This window comes from Oncorhynchus masou, chromosome 33 (genome assembly GCF_036934945.1).
Source record: "Oncorhynchus masou masou isolate Uvic2021 chromosome 33, UVic_Omas_1.1, whole genome shotgun sequence".
Taxonomy (NCBI): domain Eukaryota; kingdom Metazoa; phylum Chordata; class Actinopteri; order Salmoniformes; family Salmonidae; genus Oncorhynchus; species Oncorhynchus masou.
Genome location: NC_088244.1, coordinates 19,593,832 through 19,616,356, shown reverse-complemented (window position 1 = coordinate 19,616,356; position 22,525 = coordinate 19,593,832). Strand labels below are relative to the sequence as shown.

At 43.1% G+C, this 22,525-nt stretch overlaps 1 pseudogene; it reads right to left on the bottom strand.

The window, feature by feature from the left end:
* Window positions 1–598: 598 nt before the first annotated feature.
* Window positions 599–22,525, bottom strand: part of LOC135527425 (nuclear pore membrane glycoprotein 210-like) — a 43,438-nt pseudogene continuing 21,511 nt past the window's right edge.

Sequence of the window (22,525 nt, the reverse complement as noted above, 5' to 3'; positions counted from 1 at the left end):
GATAAGAGTAAGACAGGATGCTTCAAATTCCAAAACACAAAAGGAATGTTGGAACCATCAAGCAGGGGAATATTATACTCTGTCTGCACATTAAAACCCGAAAGCATTCAACATAAATCTCCTTGAAAGATCCACAGCTTTCTTTCTCCAAATATAATAGTGATTATTCTGCCAAACAATGAAATTGCAGTCAGAGCTTGAAGCGTCAAGTCCTTCAGCGCATACAAACATACCTCTTGATACACAGGTCATTTACAATAACATTGCCAGTTAACTTTGGTTGCTGAGGTACTGAAAGGATTGTATAGTGAAAAACTGAAAGATGGTTCGCAAGAACGGCATCAACGTGAATGTTCTGGCTGACCAAATCCTGATTTTGAACACACACACACACACACACACACACACACACACACACACACACACACATACATAAATATACACATACAGTGGGGCAAAAAACTATTTAGTCAGCCACCAATTGTGCAAGTTCTCCCACTTAAAAATATGAGAGGCCTGTAATTTTCATCATAGGTACACTTCAACTATGACAGACAAAATGAGAAGAAAAAAATCCAGAAAAATCACATTGTAGGATTTTTTATGAATTTATTTGCAAATTATAGTGGAAAATAAGTATTTGGTCAATAACAAAAGTTTATCTCAATACTTTGTTATATACCCTTTGTTGGCAATGACAGGTCAAATGTTTTCTGTAAGTCTTCACAAGGTTTTCACACACTGTTGCTGTCTACTATCAGTTGTTTGGAGAAAAGGAGCCCATTCAGCTGACTATATTATCCCTACACTGTTTATGGCCTTCAGTGAATTCATTTCATGAGAGTTACAGGTATTGATTATTCCCTCATAAACACTACTTCCTTGCCCTCTTTGCCACTCCACACACACACCAGCTAGCCCACTGTGGGTTTAGTAAATCCCTGCATGCATTTTCATTGGATCTAATGGGCGGTAAATGATGTGGAGGTCATTTCCATTATACATAAGTAAACTGAAACTTAGAGCAAAGACCATACAGTGAACATATTGGCCAACATTCACCACATCATTCTTGAGGCCTAACAGGTCCTACCGGTACTGGGATCGAGGCTGGTGTTTGTGAGGTAGACGTTGTGTGCGGAGAACTCGACAGCGTCACTGGTGAAGCTCAGAAGGCAGCTGACGGAGCTCTCTGGGTACAGCAGGGCGATGGACTCAGTATGGGTCGAGGAACAGGAGCCTATGAGCTTGTTTCCATTCTCTCTGGTGGTGAGCAGCACCCTGCTGTCCTTGTCCCCCCTCACCACCTCTGTCCTGGTGGCCCCCTCCACCACTACCTGGCACAAACACACACAGGGAGGCACAACACTGGCATCTCTTGGGGTGCATCTCAATGCAATGACAAAGGAGCAGGGCTGGTAAAAGTGATTCCGGGGGGTGCCTCACCTATCCTGTGATGTGGCCCTTTACACTCGTACCAGTATACAGGTGGAAAATGGCAGATTTGAACACTGATAAATGGCTAAATTGGAATGCAATGACTGTACAGTATCATGCGATACATGAGCTCAGGCTCTGCACTTCACAGCACTGTATGGGTTTTGACTGACAGCTGTTCTGAACCTGACCACCGAGCACGACAAGTTGCTCCCATCCCTCAAGCTAGTTGGGCAACTTTTGCACATTTGTTGTTGTCTGAGCGAGGGTTGCTGTAAATGAAGAGACTTGATGTATTTTGAAAGACGAGACGTGGAAGATTCTAATACAGTAAATAAACGCTTTGATGTCATTCAAAAGCCAAACACCCGCGGGTCCAAATGTGTCAACGCCTATGATCACTATGTTTGATGTACAGTTACAAGATGACACACCCTGGGTTGTTCTGAACAGAATGAGCCTATTTGTCCACTGTGAACTAAATTTGCAGTGGAACACGCACCTGAATGGAGTCATGGCTACTATGTGCACCAAAATGACGATCTGTTTCTCTGAATTGCCTTGTGAAAGCCTAACACTAAGATTGTGTTTTATAACTTAGCTAGGCATGAATAGGCTTTCAAATGATGCCCACCTGACCCAGATTGTGATTTATAAATGGGCTGTTTTTAAATTGAGTAAAAAAAACAGTGTGTGATGGCAGGGATGCAGGGGTTGTATTCCAAACAAAAACAACTAGAAGTACGCTGGCTGGAGTTCCCCAATGGCAGAGCTAGGACCTCAAAAAAGCACCGTATAGACTTCTTTGAGTCATAAAAGTGCATTGAAATTACTTAGGAACTGGTGCACACTTTGGTTCTCTACTGTATAATAATTTTTCCATAATCTCCAAACTGTTCCCTTTTAATTCCTACCATGCTTTTCATTGTCTGTAAGAAACATTTCAATTTAGCCCTATCCCTATAGGCCAATTCCCGCAACGCAAGTGAACAGCTGTGCATATTCATTTCAGTGTTCAGTACAGCAACATGGTATCTGTTAACATCTCCATTCAGAGTCATTCTCCTTTAAAATGTCATTACTGAGTTATCTACTGAACCAGATAGCATCCATCTAATCCACACGGATCCTCCTCAGCCATTCACTCCCTGCTAATTGGGAAAGATTCATATGTAAATGCACAAAAGGCCTGTAGTAGCCAGAAGGAGGGCGCTGCCTGGAAAAGACAGACAGACTCTCTGTGTGTTTGTGTGAGAGAGAGAGCTCAATATCAGAGAGGAAGGCTGGGCTAGTAATGAATCCTTACCATGCTGCCTGCGTCATGTCGCTCTGCGGAGAATCGCCACATAAGGGGAGGGGCATCACACACATTACACCACTATGATCAACATCTACACATATTGAGCAGATGTTATTGCGGGTGTAAGCGAAATGGTTGTGTTCCTAGCTCCAATAGCGCAGTCATATCTAAAAATTCACAACAATACACAAATCTAAAAGTAAAACAATGGAATTAAGAAAAATGTAAATAGTAGGACAAGCAATGCCAGAGTGGCATTGACTAAAATATAGTAGAATAGAATACAGTACATCATATGAAATTAGTAAAGCAGTAGGTAAACATTATTAAAGTGACCAGTAATTCCATGTATATGTATATAGGGCAGCAGCCTCTAAGGTGCAGGATTGAGTAACTTGGTGGTAGCCAGCTAGTGATGGCTATTTAACAGTCTGATGGCCTTGACATAGAAGCTGTTTTTCAGTCTCTCGGTCCCAGCTTGCGGTGGGCAGACCGCACCACCTTCTGGAGAGTCCTGTTGTTGCGGGCGGTGCAGTTGCCGTACCAGGCGGTGATACAGCCCGACAGGATTCTCTCAATTGTGCATCTGTAAAAGTTTGTGAGGGTCTTAGGGGCCAAGCCAAATGTATTCAGCCTCCTGATGTTGAAGAGGCGCTGTTGTGCCTTTGTTCACCACACCGTTCTGTGTGGGTGGACCATTTCAGATCGCCAATTTCTGGTCTGGGTAGGTTTTAATAGTCACAGTGGGAACAACATCCCCTATACACTTCCTGATGAACTCAGTCACCGTGTCCATGTATACATCAATGTTATTATACAAGAACATATCCCAGTCCGTGTGATCAAATCAATCTTGAAGCAAGGATTCCGATTTGTCAGACCAGCATTGAATAGACCAGTGCAGTTGTTTGATGGCCATCGTGGTATCAGCTTGAGCGGGAATATCCACGGCTGTGACTATAGCCAAAGAGAATACTCTTGGGAGGTAATACGGTCGGCATTTGATTGCAAGGTATTCTAGGTCGGGTGAATAACCGGTGTACGCTATCATAGTCACACCATGTTTACTTAATCATGAAACATACACCACCGCCCTTCTTCCCGGTGAGTTCTTTATTCTTGTATGCAATGTACTGAGAACCCAGCTGGCTGTATGGATGGGGACAGTATATCTGGAGAGAGCCATGATTCTGTGAAACAGAGTATGTTACTGTCCTTGATGTCTCTCTGGGAGGAGATCCTCGCCCTGAGCTTGTCTACTTTAATGTCCTGAGACTGAACATAGCAAGTAATATACTATGAAGCGGTGGATTATGTGCACGCCTCCTGAGCCAGACCAGAAGTCCACTCCAAATACCTCTTCTCCGCCAGCGTCTTGGAGCAGCCTCTGGGATAAGTTCAATTTCCCTGGGGAGTGTGTGAACAAAGGATCCAATTCAGGAAAGTAGTATTCCTGGTCCTAATGCTGGTGAGTTACTGCCTCTCTGATATCCAAAAGTTACTTCCGGTTGTATGTAATAACAAAACAAGTGTTCTGGGCTAATAATGTAAGAAATAACACAAAAACAAAATACTGCAAAGTTGCTTAGGAGCTAGAAGCAGAGCTTCCATGTCTGTCGGCTCCATCTTACTAAGGAACAGCCAGCTAAATTAATGTTGTGAATCTTGGGAGAGAGGTGCTGTCTTTAAAAAAAGAAAACTATGGTCGATGTCCATGCCGCCGCGGAAATCAAATTAGCACAAAAACAACCCCATAAAAATCTGTCACTTTAAGCTAAAGATATCTGCATTGGATGCATCTCAATTGACTTCATCCACCTATGTAACACTTCTGCATCTGTGGTGAAAGGTGACAGAGCTTGACTGGTGCTTGTCAGACCATGAGACATCCCAGAAATCGGTCTTCTCACAAAATCGTCTGTAGCGTCCCAACTGTTTGGCATACAAACTATTATGACCCCTCTATAGAAAGATGCTCTATGACCTCCAAGTGTCTTAGGACTCGTCTGAAGTCGGTGCAGCCAATCTGCCAACTTCTGTCTGTAGCATCCAAACAGTTTGGACTACACACTAAAATAACCCCTCTATGGAAAGGTGAGACTCTCACAAACACATCAGTTGTTTTACTCTAGGACATCATCAGGCCTCACAAGACTCGTCTGAATATATGGGGATTGTTTAGTGCCAAAAATAAGGGGTTAAATACTTGCAGAAAAAAATCAAATGTTTCCTGATCTGTCTTCTACCTCTCAGATATAGGACAGACTCTTCAGAACAACCTGTGAACAACGACTACCTGTTGTAGAGCAGCAAGGCCCAAAATTATTTAGTCAAATAATTTTTGTATATCTTTTTTTAATACTTCAAGGGGTCTTAAAATTCCAAATCTAATAGCGAAACAATCCTTGGTATGACTTTAGAACACTTCCATATAGCTTAGTAGTATCTCCCCCCTCCCCAGGCTTAGAATCTTGTGGGTGCCATGGTGTATTTGTTTACTGTAGTTGTACTGCTGCAGCATTCAGATAAACAGACTGCGGCTGTGCAACGTGCAGTCACAATCACACAGACACTCTTTTTGTTGTACTCAAACAGCAAAACACAGATGAATCCCAGTGTTTCCACTTCTACATATCTCAACGTCCTGTACGGGTCAATATCATAAAAAGGTACACCCCATACAGAGCATTAGAATGTAATTCAGAAAATCAATACTATGCAGGGAGTCACTATTTACAATGTTTACTTTGCTGAGGGGCTACAAGAACTGATTGAATAAATGCATTCTTAGAGAATTAAGTATTAAATTCAAATGTTCTATTCCACTGGTAAAGGCAATGGGAGACATTAGTTTGAGGAAAGATGGAAGAGTTTGCGCCAACAAATCACTCCGAGAGCAGCTTTGGCACTACTTTTCCAGCTCATGATGAAAAAATGATGGCTCCACAGCCTTGGTCCACACAGGTAACAGCCCTCGAACCCTACCATCCCATCTTAAATTGTCTGCCTTGCTGCTTTTCCCCTTCCTGTTTGCATTTTCTTCCCCAATAAGTACACATTCTGAATCCTGTACCTTCATATCTCAAGTACAAGTTAACTTTATTATCCCAAAAGTGGTCAATTCATTTGACTTTCAAATCTGCACGAAATAGTATTATTGTAAGGTCCTTAGTAACCTGAAAATGAATACCTTTAGGGAAATAGACAGAAAGCAACCATAATTAACCAGAACTAACAAGTGTGAACTTACGGGTTGGTGGTGAACAAGAGCAGGGAGTTGTGATTGAAGGACCTCTCCGGTGTTAGCATGGAGGTGAACAGTGAAAGGAAGGACCATGCCCAGAGGAATAGCAGACAGGCTGTCTCTGTGTAGAATTGGACTGGTGCTGAAACACAGGTACGACACTGGGACCACCTGGAAAACCACAGAAAGGAGCAAACCTTTTTATGCGAGTAAAGTACATGTTGGCTTTAAAAAAAAACATTTATTACAGGCCTTTCGGCAAACTTTCCAAATGTCGACAAAACACGCTAGAAAAAGGTGGGATATTTTTTAGTTGGTAAAATGAATTATGCGAGAAATGTCGGTGGAAACGCTTTTATGGGCAAATATTGATAGAATAACCATTATATCGAAGTAAACTTGGAGTCACACAGTGGCATGTATAGTGTAGTCCTCTCCCACTATGACTCAGGAAACCATGCAGTTTATTAGGCTACAGACGAAATAAGTTATAAACGTCAGAGTGGTGACAGTGCAAGGTGATGAGCTTGATGCTCCTTTCCAATAAATAGCGATGGTCCTATTCTGGTGACATGATAATCGATGCTTGGCTGCAGTTTGTCCATATTAATAATCTTATCATGTAGGCTATATGTGCTCTCTAGCCAACAGTGCACAGATAGCGGTGTTGGCTAGAGCGCACACTTGCTATATAACGCAATATTTTAACTTGTTTTATTCGGTACATGGGAATTAAACTGCAAAAGGTATTTTTCTGTACACTACATCATCATACTCAGCCTTTTATCTGCAACATACTGCGACACTTGCAATAACATCTGCTAACCATGTGTATGTGACCAATAAAATGCAATTTGAACCAGTCAATTTGATGGAAACATCTCTCATGGGAAAATCTGCATAAAAACTATATGCACATTTTTGAATATACAGTTGAAGTCAGAAGTTAACATACACTTATGTTGGAGTCATTAAAACTCATTTTTCAACCACCCCACAAATTTCTGGTTAAAAAACTATATTTTTTGCAAGTCAGTTAGGACATCTACTTTGTGCATGACACAAGTCCTTTTCCCAACAGTTGCTTACAGACAGATTATTTCACTGTATCACAACTCCAGTGGGTCAGAAGTTTACATACACTAAGCTTCTGATAGGCTAATTGACAACATTTGAGTCAATTGGAGGTGTACCTGTGGATGTATTTCAAGGCCTACCTTCAAACTCAGTGCCTCTTTTATTGACATTGTGGTAAAATCCAAAGAAATCAGCCAAGAACTCAGAAAAAAATTGTGGACCTCCACAAGTCTGGTTCATTCTTGGGAGCAATTTCCAAACGCATGAAGGTACCATGTTAATCTATACTGTTACGTTCCACAGTTTCTGTGTTGTGGGTTTGTGTGTATACATTTCAGGATGTCTTCCTGGATCCCCAAGTGTGGGTTTAGTCCAGTCTTTGGCTCGTCCGTTGGACAGAGTTATTGATTCTGCATTTGGGAAACCGGATCCTATCTATGCTCCGTTTATCTCTGCCAGTTGTGTTTCCTTAACTGGAGAACAAGCGGATCAAAAACCTATACAAATCTTACGAGACACCGGGGCGGCAAATTCAGTAATCGTTACTGATGCTTTATCCTGGTCCCCTGAAACAGATTGTGGCTCGCATGTCATATTACAGGGTATAGAGACAAAAACCGTATCGGTACCATTACACTGGGTCCAATTAGTGTAAGACTTGGAATCAGGAGGTTTACGTGTTGGTGTAGTGTCTACACTGCCAGTAAAAGGAGTCACATTGCTACAAGGGAACGATATCGCTGGTGGTAACGTCACTCCTGTGTTAGAGGTAGTAGACAACCCAGAAATCAATACAGATGATAAATTGGTTCAAGCGTTTCCCCATGTTTTTCCTGCTTGTGTGTTCTACCTCAAAAATCTCACAAGCTGGGAGATTTGGTGGATTTGTCTAGTTCCATTTTTGAGAATGTTGAGGTAGAAGACAATGCACAGAGTATTCCTTCTGCAATGCCGACGGTTTTTACCCCAGTAAAAACTAAGGCAGGGGAAAGCGAAATCGCACCCTAATTAAATGAGTCTGTGGTCTGGACATTTGGGGATTACGAAGACTTATAACAGAGTCCTTCAACATTTTTTTCAGGCCAGGTTTGAAGTCCGTAATTTTCATCAACTGTGACAGACAAAATGAGAAAAAAAAATCCCATTGTAGGGTTTTTCATGAATTTATTTGCAAATTATGGTGGAAAATAAGTATTTGGTCACCAACAAGCAAGATTTCTGGCTCTCACAGACCTGTAACTTCTTCTTTAAGAGGCTCCTCTGTCCTCCACCCGTTATCTGTATTAATGACACCTGTTTGAACTTGTTATCAGTGTAAAAGACACCTGTCCACAACCTCAAACAGTCACACTCCAAACTCCACTATGGCCAAGACCAAAGAGCAGTCAAATGACACCAGCCACAAAATTGTAGACCTGCACCAGGCTGGGAAGACTGAATCTGCAATAGGCAAGCAGCTTGGTTTGAAGAAATCAACTGTGGGAGCAATTATTAGGAAATGGAAGACATACAAGACCACTGATAATCTCTCGTGGGGTCAAAATGATCACAAGAACGGTGAGCAAAAATCCCAGAACCACACGGGGGGCCCAAGTGAATGACCTGCAGAGAACTGGGACCAAAGTAACAAAGCCTACCATCAGTAACACACTACGCCGCCAGGGACTCAAATCCTGCAGTGCCAGACGTGTCCCCCTGCTTAAGCCAGTACATGTCCAGGCCCGTCTGAAGTTTGCTAGAGAGCATTTGGACGATCCAGAAGAAGATTGGGAGAATGTTTTTTGGTAAAAACTCAACTCGTCGTGTTTGGAGGACAAAGAATGCTGAGTTGCATCCAAAGAACACCATACCTACTGTGAAGCATGGGGGTGGAAACATCATGCTTTGGGGCTGTTTTTCTGCAAAGGGACCAGGACGACTGATCCGTGTAAAGGAAAGAACGAATGGGACCATGTATCGTAAGAATTTGAGTGAAAGCCTCCTTCCATCAGCAAGGGCATTGAAGATGAAACGTGGCTGGGTCTTTCAGCATGTCAATGATCCCAAACACACCGCCCGGGCAATGAAGGAGTGGCTTCGTAAGAAGCATTTCAAGGTCCTGGAGTGGCCTTGTCAGTCTCCAGATCTCAACCCCATAGAAAATCTTTGGAGGGAGTTGAAAGTCTGTGTTGCCCAGCAACAGCCCCAAAACGTCACTGCTCTAGAGGAGATCTGCATAGAGGAATGTACCAAACTTGCACAATTGGTGGCTGACTAAATACTTTTTTGCCCCACTATGTTTCAGGATGGCTTCCTGGATCCCCCAAGCAGCTGATTGGTCGGCCCCATCAACAATTGGAGCTGACCCCGCCCTCTCATCAGATACAGCTGTCTGCAATTACAAACTCCTTCTCCAGCTGGATAAAAGCCTGTGTTCCTTTGTTAGGAGGGAGAGCTTATTTGATGTACTGTGTTGGTTGTTGCTCAGAGACAGGTTTTGTAAAAGTATTTTGCCAGTCCTGCTGAGGTATGTTTGTCAAAAGAACTGCGTTTTTGTTGACTGAAATTGTTCACTTTACCAGGGGGAAGGCACCTTGAGAGTGCTTAGGCAAGAGGCCTGCGAGCATACATATACCCGTAGTATGTACTCCGTCTATGCACACTAGGTAAGACTTGAGCGGACCACTCCGTGTAGTTTGGTTAGCGCGCCAGGTGACGTTAAGGTTAGGTAGGTAGGCAGGTAAGGTAGGAGAGAGGACTAACTTTTACTTTCTTTGGTTCCATCCAGCCCCTTTTCACTGTGTTAAGGAAATAAATTCCCAGTAAACGGTCATTTTCTCTGTCTCTGTCATTCTTACACCCGCACCTACAATCACATACCTCGTTCACTCCACGGGGAGTTGAGTGTAGCAGGGTGTTGTATTCCCTCCTCCAAGAGGCATGCGTAACATGTATAAACACCATGGGACCACGCAGCCGTCATACGCTCAGGAAGTTGACACGTTCGGTCTTCTAGAGATGAATGTACTTTGGTGCGACAAGTGCAAATCAATCCCAGAACAGCAACAAAGAACCTTGAAGATGCTGGAGGAAACAGGTACAAACATATCTATATCCACATAATCTGAAAGGCCGCTCAGCAAGGAAGAAGCCACTGCTCCAAAATCGCCATAAAACCAGACTAAAGTTTGCAACTGCACATGGGGACAAAGATCATACTTTCTGGAGAAATTTCCAAAATGGCTTAAGGACAACAAAGTCAAGCTATTGGAGTGGCCATCACAAAGCCCTGACCTCAAACCCATAGAAAATGTGTGGGCAGAACTGAAAAGGCGTGTGCGAGCAAAGGAGGCCTACAAACCTGACACAGTTACACCAGCTCTGTCAGGAGGAATAGCTCAAAATTCACCTTATTGTGGGAAGCTTGTGGAAGGCTACCCAAAACGTTTGACCCAAGTTAAACAATTTAAAGGAAATACACTCAAATAGTATTTCGTAGCATGTAAACCTCTGACCCACTGGGAATATGATGAAATAAATAATTCCACTCTGACGTTTCACATTCTTAAAGTAAAGTGGTGATCCTAACTGACCTAAAAACAGGGATTTTTAACAAGGATTAAATGTCAGGAAATGTGAAAAACAGAGTTTAAATGTATTTGGATAAGGTGTATGTGAACTTCAACTGCATGCATAAGAATCTATCGCCAATTGGATGGAAATCTAGCTATAGACAGCAATGTAAGAGAATATGCTTAGACCAAAGATAAGTCAAATACAAAAACACTCCATCTCTCATTTAATAGTCTTAAAATGTGATGCCATTGGTAATGACTTTATAACGCCATGAAGTAAGACAACAGCATCAACATTTATAAACTCCGCTAAAAAAGTTACGTCCTCTAACTGTCAACGGTGTTTTATTTTCAGCAAACATGTATAAATAGTTGTATGAACATATGATTCAACAGACAAACTGAACAAGTTCCACAGACATGTGACTATGGAATAATGTGTCCCTGAACAAAGGGGGGGTCCGGGCTCATCGCTGGCCATGGCAGAACACTGACATTCCTGTCTTGCAGGAAATCACGCAAAGAACTTGTAGTATGGCTGGTGGCACTGTCATGCTTGAGGGTTATGTCAAGTAGAGCCTGCAGGAAGGGTACCACATGAGGGAGGAGGATGTCTTCCCTGTAACGCACAGCGTTGAGATTGCCTGCAATGACCACATGCTGTGACACGCTGTGACACACTGCCCCAGACCATGACGGACCCTCCACCTCCAAATCGATCCCGCTCCAGAGTACAGGCCACAGTGTAACGCTCATTCCTTTGACGATAAACGAGAATCTGACCATCACCCCTGGTGAGACAAAACCATGACTCGTCAGTGAAGAGCACTTTTTGCCAGTCCTGTCTGGTCCAGCGACGGTGGGTTTGTGCCCATAGGCGACGTTGTTGCTGATGCTGTCTGGTGAGGACCTGCCTTACAACAGGCCTACAAGCCCTCAGTCCAACCTCATTCAGCCTATTGCTGACAGTCTGAGCACTAATGGAGGGATTGTGCGTTCCTGGTGTAACTCGGGCAGTTGCTATTGCCCCATTCTGTACCTGTCCCGCAGGTGTGATGTTCGGATGTTGCGATCCTATGCAGGTGTTGTTACACGTGGTCTGCCACTGCGAGGACAATCAGCTGTCTGGCCTGTCTCCCTGTAGCGCTGTCTTAGGTGTCTCACAGTACGGACATTGCAATTTATTGCCCTGGACACATCTGCAGTCCTCATGCCTCCTTGCTGCATGCCTAAGGCATGTTCACACAGATGAGCAGGGACCCTGGGCATCTTTATTTAGGTGTTTTTCAAGTCAGTAGAAAGGCCTCTTTAGTGTTCTAAGTTTTCATAACTTTGATCTTGTTTGCCTACCGTCTGTAAGCTGTTAGTGTCTGAACGACTGTTCCACAGGTGCATGTTCATTAATTGTTTATGGTTCATTGAACAAGCATGGGAAACAGTGGTTAAACATTTTACAAATTATCTTTGAAAGACAAGGTCCTGAAAAAGGGACGTTTCTTTTTTTGCTGAGTTTATGAGATAAACTAAATAAAGCAAACTTAATTCAGAAATTGTGAAAGACTAAAACTTTACATGTACGAATGTCATTTGAATGCATTCAGTTTTACAACTTACTAGGTATCCCTTTCCATTGATCTATTCATGGATTATAGTGTATTATGTTATTTCTCAATCCTTGCACTGTGCTTATTTGCCGTAGGGACAACAAAGATTCATAGAATTGAAGTAAGGGGCCACTGGGTCTCACCTTCACTGCGAGGACCAGTGTTTGATTGACACCAAGAACGTCTCCTATGAGGTCACCAGCCGGGAGGAGGAGCCAGTGAGAGAGGCCCTTCTCATCCACTTGGACGATGGTAGCCTGTTTGTGACAATCCAGTACCCAGTAGGACAGAGAACCTACACCGTCCCTGTTTACACACACCATGGAAGACGACACCAGAGTTAGTAGTAGACTTGCATCTTCTGGAGACAACTCTAATGGTTGTTTTAATAGTCAAGAGTAGAGGATATGGTGTCATTTGAGATGGAATCTAAGAGTTCATGTGTAGTGTTCAATGGAAAATGTTGTGTTCAAAGTGTCTTAGGTTAAGACAAAGGGGTGTTGGGAGGCCCCTCTAACATTACCTGCTAGTCTGGAGTTTGAGCCCAGAGTTGGGAGCCATCAGTATCTCCTTAGCCTCCATCGCTGGGTTAAGCATGTGCAGCTTGTCATAAACCTTGATCAAAGGGAAGAGTTGAGAGCAATGAGCAGAGGTTTTTACCCATCCTTTGATGTTTGGGTTTTTGTGACACGACATAGTATAATGCAGTTTGAAGCAGGATGCACGACTCATCTTTACAAAGTTAACGACCACATTCAAAACTTCAATGATTCAGACTTCTCAGCATGTTGTTCTCTCTTGCAATGTTGGTTCACTTTCAGTTTGTTTTTAGGTGGGAGGGAACGCAAGGACAAGCGGAGGTCCATAAACAAGCACTATGAACCAAACCAGAAATATATGAGCCGTGTCATATATTTCTGAAACGGTGTTATCCAGCCACACAGAGTGATCCATCACAATGCAGTGTCCTGGGCTGAACCCTAAATCCGGACCGCTTAGCTAGCAGTACTGCTGACTTGAATTCATCCCCTGACCTAGGCCAACACGAGATTGGGATCTCTGGCCAAATCAGTCAAATAAGTACCAGGGAGAAAAGAAAACCAGCAGTATGTCGGACTTGGTATCTGCCTTCCTCTGGCATATTATAGGTATCTGCATAAGTATAGTACCTGGATCTGGAGTTCATCAATGAGTTCATCCCTCTAGTTGTCCAGCCTTGGTGTCAGTGACCTTTAGGACCACCTTGAGGCCGGTCCTTCCTTTAGTCTTCCCTGTCACACTCATCGCAAAGTTATGCTCCGGTTGGAGCTGGACTGAGGCCTGAACAGAGACGGGGGTTTTATCAGTGAATGAAAGCAGAAATAGAGTTAGAAATATCAGATGTTGTTTCTCTAGTGAAGGTGGAGCAACATTTTGTCCTAAGTCAGTCACTCTGATACAAAAGAATGAGAGGAGCTCAAAACAAAGACGTCTTATCTGACTCATCTATAATTGTAATCATACCAGTATAATTGTCATAATTTCCCATTGTACCATTCATGGCTTCTTGTGGATTCAGTTGAAAACGATGGTGCTTGTGGACCCCAAATGTAATTTCAGCGGCCCTTCGCCACTCATCAAGGAGAAAAACTCTAGATGAAAAAGTGGTTCCCACCTCAGGATATCTCTCTTGGTGGTGGTCCAAAGGAAGGTGAGGCCAGGCAGGGCGTTCCCAAATGAGAAGTGGGTCTGACTGCTGCTGAGCCCTATGACATATACAGGCATCTGGGGTTAAGGGATAGGATGAGTCAACTCAGAGCAGGTCACAAGTCTTAATAGTCACAATGTTATGCATCTTTTTTGGATTGAAGAATGTCCTGTGGACACGGTCAGAGACCATTTGAGATTACAGTTAATTTATCATGCGTTACCTGTGTCCCAGTCTTCATTCTGGTGATAGGGGCTTGGATGCGAATGGCCCTCAACTGCACAACTTCAACCTCTACTTGATCCTGTTCATAGAAAACACCAGCATAGAATTACATCACTTTCAATTTGTGAAAAACAGGATTAAACATACATTGTGTTTCAGCTGATGATGTACAGGTATTTTACATGAGAGACACCAAGTTTCCCAGTCTCGGCATCGACAGCTTGAACCAGTCCTGTCACGGTGACGTTGCCAATAGCGACGTCCCTGACGTGACCTATGCCGTTAACAGACGCAATCTCCTCATTGGCCATGGAGAAGAGGATGATGGACTGGGGCTGGGAGCCACCCTCGGATGTGATCTACAACATGGAGAGATGAGGTGGTGTGTGTGCCATAAATATGCAGACTATCCGTTTCACATGACTGGCCTTGAGAATACCGACAGCGTGTTCATTAACTCTAGTCAATGTGAGGTCTTTAAATTGCTCAAGTCAATCAAATCCTCCATGGTCTGTTAGAATAATCAACACTGGAGAATTGGAGATTAAATCAACATGTCACTCACAGGGTTTGAGTATACCAAACATTAGGAACACCTTCCTAATATTGAGTTTTGCCTCAATTTGTCGGGGTATGGACTCTACAAGGTGTTCCACAGGGATTCCACAGGGATGCTGGCCCATGTTGACTCCAACGCTTCCCACAGTTGTGTCAAGCTTGTTGGATGTCCTTTGGGTAGTTGGCCATTCTTGATACACATGGGAAACTGTTGAGCATGAAAAACCCAGCAGCGTTACAGTTCTTGACACAAACCTAGCATCTACCACCATACCCTGTTCAAAGGCACTTAAATATTTTGTCTTGCCCATTCACCCTGAATGACACCTATCCACAATCCATGACTCAATTGTCTGAAGGCTTAAAAATCCTTCTTTAACCTGTCTCGTCCCCTTCATCTACACTGTGGATTTAACCAGTGAATCAGTCTCGTCCCCTTTATCTACACTGTGGATTTAACCAGTGAATCAATAAGGGATCATAGCTTTCACCTGGATTCACTAGGTCAGTCTAATGGAAAGAGTTCCTAATGTTTTGTATACTCAGTGTATATTTACAATGACTTAATGTTCAGCAATTAACTGGCATTTAGAGAGCTTCACAAATGACAGGAAGACAAATTAGCATTTGTTCCAACAGGTAAGCTGGAAAGACCTATTTGAAAGCATATGGAGATTCAAATCATCTTCACAACTGGAAATGATCCAGACATGAGAAGGGTTTTGCAGAGGCCAGGGTTTTATCACAATAGTCCATATAACTGTAGAATCCAATTTACCTGGATCATTGCTCCGGTCATCAGTCATTTTCCTGGGGATCAGTTTGAATGGTGGAAAGACCTAGAAAGACAAAACAAATGACTGTCAACGATGTCATACACATGATTGGACAACAATGTTGAGTTATGTTCTTATGAAACCCTCCTACCTCTATTTTCTGAGGAGCAGATACAATCTTCCTTTCAGTTCTGTCTACTAGCATAGCAGAAACACTGGTCTGTCCAATAGCTAAGCCTTTGACCAAGAATATAGCGGGGTCCTTCTCTGATAGATCTGACAATGCTCTGGGGTAAACACAACATGAATGGTGAACTCGATGTCAACTTCACTGAAATGCAGGCATAATATACGTGCCGCAGTGCGTGCAGGAGTAATTCTAAATCTGTTTTTCCATGACCAGTTGCACAGACAGAGGCAATGTGACGGTCTGTGATTATTTGCTCTAAGAAGAGAAGATAACTTTATACTTATATGATTCAATCATGTAACCATAACTTACTGCAGAGAGACGATGGCAGAAGTTACACTGAGTTTCAAATTCATAAAGTGGAAATATTTGGACAGGAAGGGCTTCTTGTTGTCATCCAAAACCCTGACATGGGCTCTCACAGATGAACCAATCTCCAGCTGCAAGAAACAAGTCAATGTTGTGTTACTAGGAAAAGCACTATTTGGGGGATCTAATTTAATTAGTAACTTACATAAAACAAAGTATATAAGCAGCTACACTCATTCAAATTAGTTTAATTGGCATGAAAGTATCAACCAACATTCACAGCATCTTAATTCTACTTCCATTTCCTGAATACACACTTCACAGAAAACAAGACTGTCCTGTTCCATGGCAAACCAGTGATACACAACCTTTGGAATTTCAGCATGACACCATTTATTTATAAGGGCTAGTCATACCAGAGAAATTTGAGAGAGATAACAGGGATTACAGTCAAGCCGCGTGTCTGCCCTGCAGGATAAAGTATTGAGGCTGGCCACTGACCTTGTCAACCACTCGGACATAAACCTCCAGGATGTCTGAGATGTGGACCGTAGCCGTAGCAGGGGCTGGGAAGGCCAGGCAGAGGTCATGAACCATCACCTGCACCGTCCCCAGCTGGACTGGAAGCACCGGGAGAGACCACAGTGATTAAAGGTTTTATATGACATGTTTTCACTGAACTTGTCTTTGTGTTAAAACAAAAAAACAGAGTGATATGTTCAGCAGCATTGTCATTCTGAGCGTTCCATGTTTCTCCTCACCTCAGCAGATCCCTGGGCCTCTTGGTGCACCACGCATGCTATCCCTCCAATACTGGCGTTGACAAAGAAATACCCAGATCCCTCCCACAGGACCAGGTCAGCCTGGAGGACACAGCAGGAGAAGCTATAGATGAAAACGTGATACCACAATGGACAAGATGCCCAAGGCCCATCACAGTATCAGCTGAAATGTACTGTAGCCCACGAAGTGTAACATCAATACATTGTGGTTCACATGCTTTTCACATCATAGGCCACAAGTAATAATAGTGAGATAATCCATGCTGATAAAACCTTGTGATGAAGGGCCGCTGTGTGTAATATTTCAAGGCATCATAATCCAGTGCTATCAGCTAGATGGTATCTGTGAGCCGTCAGTGATACGGAGGGAGACTGAATGAGGGGTTTACATGGCAGGTAGTGACCTCAGTAAGAGGATTACGGAGCGTGAGACGGGTCAAAGGTCAGACAGGATTAAGATAGTAGTGGCCAATGAGGGAAGAGTGGAGGCCCATAGAAATGGGATACATATAGCAGATATCACTTTTGACAGTGACGGATGGGATGGGTCACATTGTTTTCTGTCAGCTCTATAACTTACATTTCTATCTATTTCTTCTGAACATTTCACACAGGCCCCAGTTCTTACCCGCACGTTAGGGTGGTTGTATATGGTGACGGCTTCAGGACTGACTGTCAAGTCTTCCACCAATAGGAGCTCCAGAGTGGCTGAGACAGGGGTCAGAGGGTCAAACTGCCAGAAAGAGGGAGATAAAACAGGACGGGTGCCATGGTTACAGGTGTAAATGTCATGCCAACAGAGTAACAACAAGATGAGATTACCCTACATGACGGTGTTCTTACAAAGTTGAGTTCTGTTGTGGAAGTCAAGTGAAATCATAGTGTTAGTGTAAACGGCAAAATTAATATTATATATAATATTTGTACAGTTCTTTGAAGATCTGGCTTTTGCCTATCGTGTCTTGTGTAGTTGTCGCACCCTCTAAACTGATTAAAAGGTTTATTTTCTGTGGTTACAGAGACAGACTTATTCAGCCAATGGCATTCTTCCTTTAATTTATTTTAACCTTTATTTAACTAGGCAAGTCAATTAAGAACACATTCTTATTTACAATGACGGCAAACAAAAAGGTCTGCTGCGGGGGCTGGGATAAAGAAAAATATGTTAAATGTAGGACAAAACACACATCACAACAAGAGAGACACCACAACCCTACATAAAGAGAGACCTAAGACAACATAGCATGGCAGCAAGACATGACAACATAGCATGGTAGCAGCACAACATGGTACAAACATTATTGGGCGAGTCAACAGCACAAAGAGCAAGAAGGTAGGGACAACAACACATCACAAAAAGCAGCCACAAATGTCAGTAAGAGTGTCCATGATTGAGTCTCTGAATGAAGAGATGGACATAAAATTGTCCAGTTTGAGTGTTTGTTGCAGCTCGTTACAGTTGCTAGCTGCAGCGAACTGAAGAAGAGCGACCCAGGGATGTGTGCGCTTTGGGGACCTTTAACAGAATGTGACTGGCAGAATGGGTGTTGCTTGTGGAGGATGAGGGCTGCAGTAGATATCTCAGATAGCCAGTCACAGGAGGAAGTGAAAAAGACTAAAAATGAACAAATGAGTTGCTTGTCTAACCACATAAGATAAAAGGTGTTGTTTCTCTGCTATAGGTTGTGTTTCTGTCTTACCGGACTGAGAACCTCAGCAGCCTCAAGGTGGCTGTTACTGTTATAGCAGCAATCCCAGACCGGTGGTGGACAAGGACCGCCTGACGACCTGACAGACAAGATGACATTTCTGTAGGCCAAAGCTATTAAAATTGCCTGCAAAAACCGTGTATTTTAGATGAAAGAATAACGACAAAAGAAAACAAGGATACCATCATGAGCATGATCAAAGCCGTACCATGACGTCTCTTCTGTTTGTTGCTGTCCTCTAGTAGTTCCAGATCCATAGGCATGGTGGGATCCAGGCTGGCCAGGGACTCCTTGGTCGACTGCCAGATGATACTCAGAGAGCTGAAGTTGTCAAACTTCCTGCCTAGGCTGGTCAAATGCAGCCAGGTCAAGCATAGGGTTGCGGTAGTTTGAGACAGGCACCTGCAACAAATAATGTTCCAATGTAGTTCTCTTTCTGTGTTACAGTAAACATAGAATCACTGTGTAAAATGTACAGTCAGTGAGGCAGACATTCAATTTAATACACTTTATTTATCCCCTCATGAGAAATTAAGGACAAACTTGACATGACCTTGGGTCGTTAGTTTTTTTTTTTGTCTCGCTAGCTCCTATGGCAAATGTGTTTGTATGTGTGCTGTGTCAACACTGCCTGCTTCACTCTCTTTTCTTCACCAGTTGTTTTTTTCTGTTTCAGCAAAGGGCAGGTGAGGTCCAGCTGGGGACTGGTGTACACTGGCACCAAGGTGAGGCGAGAGGGAGGGGCGCACACAAACGTCACCACCGCCGGCTCCACCGCAGGATAGGGATTGGTCAGACTGGGCTGGTTCCCCACGGTTACTGCCAATACCTAGAAAGATGGTTATAACACGTGTATTACCTGTTCATAACACACATATTACTTGTTTGTCACAATTTCATCTACAGTGCATCTTAAAGAGCTAGAAAGTCTGTTTAAAGCCCAGGGTACTGAAAAAGTAGGTACCGAACAAGGAAAAGCCCATTCCCTCACTTGTTCTCCTATGGCTCGACAGGTGGCTCTGACCCAGTGCTGGAGGTAGCTACGGGAGGTGGACCCGGCCAGTGCCAGCCTAACACCGGTGTCATCCTCAGCCTTCAGGTTCTGGAAGAACTTTGGAGGGCTCTAGAATCTATGGCTTGGGGCCGCCCTCAAACAGCATGACCTTAGAGGAGCCTAAGGTCACCAAGGCAACAGAGGCAGGCTTCACAGCCTGGACAGGACAACAGGTAAAGCACAAGTTAGTGAATTGAGAAGTGGTATATTTTGTAGAGTCAAATTATATTTCATGAAACATATTTATTGCTGGTCTGCCTCCACATTTGTTAGATGTCTTTCAGATAAAGCCCTGAGGTCACTGCCAATCCTAAATGATTCAACTCCAAGAGGTTTTTCAAACCTCTCTGGGGAGAGTGGATGAATGTGTTAAAGTCAGACACCCAAACTGGGTCAAGGAGGTAGACAGACAACATGGTGAAAGGTTGGTAAATGCTACAATATTTATGAGGGGAGCGTGAACTGCCAGAGCCGAGCCGTAGATCTCGGAGTAAGAGTAAGGACAAGTCTGCCTAACTTGTTTTTCTTTACATCCCAAAATAAAACAACTTCCTGTTAGTGTCCTGAGCTCTGTCTTAGCATGCACTCAGGTTAATGGGATGAAAACCCATGGGCATGGAATAGAGCATGAATGACAGAATGATGCATACATGGGAATGGAGAAGGCGCTCTCCATAATGACTCGAAGCTTGACATAAATTGTCTATTCTATGGCTGAGTTGACATCAATTCCATTACAGTGCAATACTTGAGACAAAGCAGCAGGAAGAACTAAATTAGTGTATCCAGTACATGAGGGCATAATTACAAATGCACAGAACAGAGGAAACCCAGAAATAGGTTATTTAACACAAGCTCATCCTTGCTCTTCTGTACTGATTGCAGAGAGAGAAAGAAAGTGTGTGTGTTGTATTGTGAAAGTGTGTAAGTGTGAAAAGGTCTGTGTTTGTGTGTGTGTGTGTCCCAATCTTGCTGATTAAGAGAAAGGCTAATTGCTGCTCCGGGGGGAGAGTTGGCGAGGGGAGTGACTGGAGATCATTGGGCAGACTTTAGACAGGATCATTCACAACACAGAGCACAAGTAAATGACCACTCATCAGGGTGTGTAGGTGCAGTGATTAAACATTTTTTATAAATACAAAAGTAGGAAACACAGAAATCTTCCTCCGTATGATGCATTTAGCGTCTTATGATGCAAAATGCATTATACGGGGATGATTGCTGTATTTTGAAAGTTACATATCTTGAAAACTTGATTGCTGACAAGCAAAACATATTGGGACCATAGACTAATGAAACAAATACCAAAATTCAGTTTTTGACTGGAATTTTCCTTTAAAAAACACTATTTTTGTGAACAAATGTTTTATTTTATCATTATAACAATGCAAGTAGAAACGTGAAAATCGTTTTTGGGAAATCTGGTTCAGCTCAAGTCTACTACATAACCCACAATGCAATGCTCTCTCTCTGGGCTGGCTGCTAGCTAGCTAGAAAAAGATGGCTACACACAATAATACCAAAGTCAATATAAGCGTGTGAAGTAGCTAGCTTAGCTGTAAAAATCGTCTAAAACTGCACTATCAATTTAGGAGTCTTACTCACGGAGTTCAACTTGCAGTTTATCTCTGTTTACTGAGCTATAAACGGCTTCTCTGCCCAGTGCAAGAGCACAGTAATGCTGCTTTCCCACAGAGATACTTTTGAGGAGATAGGAAACTCCATTAGAAACATACTAATGCCCATCATGTATGTTACCCATGAGCCATCAATGGGCCACAAAGTGCATTCTGGGTGATTCTTGGACAAGGAGAGCTCTCCTTCAATGAGTCAATTGGGCACTAGCTCAAAAACTAAACAATAGCATGAATTCTGGGAACAAGTTGTACAACATTGCAAATATTTTCCAAGATGTGAGATAATTAACTTGTTCCCTGTAATATTGTATAGCCTTGGAATCGTGACATTAGGTACTTTCGAGGAAAATAATCAGGTTTCTCAACTCATACCCCGACTTTGAGAAGGGATTGCGTGACGATTATCTTAGCAACCGTGTGACGAAGAATGACAACATGAATGTGATGGGTCGACAGTCAGTTGGGTGGGAAGTTTCTCCATTCTTTGCCCAATGAGATTCCCATCTCCTCCTTTCTGTAATATCTCTGTTTCCCACAGACAGGGCGCATTGCGACATGGTACTTGGAGAAATATGTACCTTCTCTTGACGATATAAACGGATGGATGTGTTCTAGACAGTATGCCCAAACCATCTATTGGCTGATTTGGCGATCTGGAGTACAGATAATCGTTTTAAAAGCCTGAAAAGTGATATGTTACACACACACACACACACACACCCCCACCATCTCCAGCGACTACAATTATGTAGCTATGACGCGTTCCTACACGGTGTCCAGATTTTCACAGATGGAAGTTAGAATTTACTAACTTTAACTTAGAAGTTAAATCATGGGGAAATGTTTTATTTTACCCACTGACACTAAGTTTCTTTGTGTGTCTTCGAGAGGGGAAAAGATTTAAGTAAACCAATATGAAATCCATGTGTGTGAATAAGCCATGCTCTCAGGTACAGGTTGGGGGGCATAGACTCACTTTGAGTGGTGGGTAGGCAGCGATGGTGATCTTGGCACTGAGGTAGACATCGCCGTGGGTGTAGCTGACCGTTAGGGCTGTGTGTCCTGTGGCTAGAGCCTGGGCCCTTACCCCACTGCAGTGGTTCTGCCCTGGAGCCAGTCTGCCTGTAGGGAAGGAAGGAGGGAAGGGGAGTAAGAGAGAGAGAGTCATATGGCTGCAATCCCAGTCCTAGAGGACCAAATTCTACCATCTTTCATACACATCTCTTATCCAACACAGACACACAACAGACAACAATGTCCCAGGCAAGCAATAAAATGTAGCAAGGAAGGCAATTGAAGTGGTAGATCTTATGTTCCTCCGTGGATCAAGAGAACTTTGAGGGAAATTAAAACCATATTGCCAATATGAGAAGGATAAACTG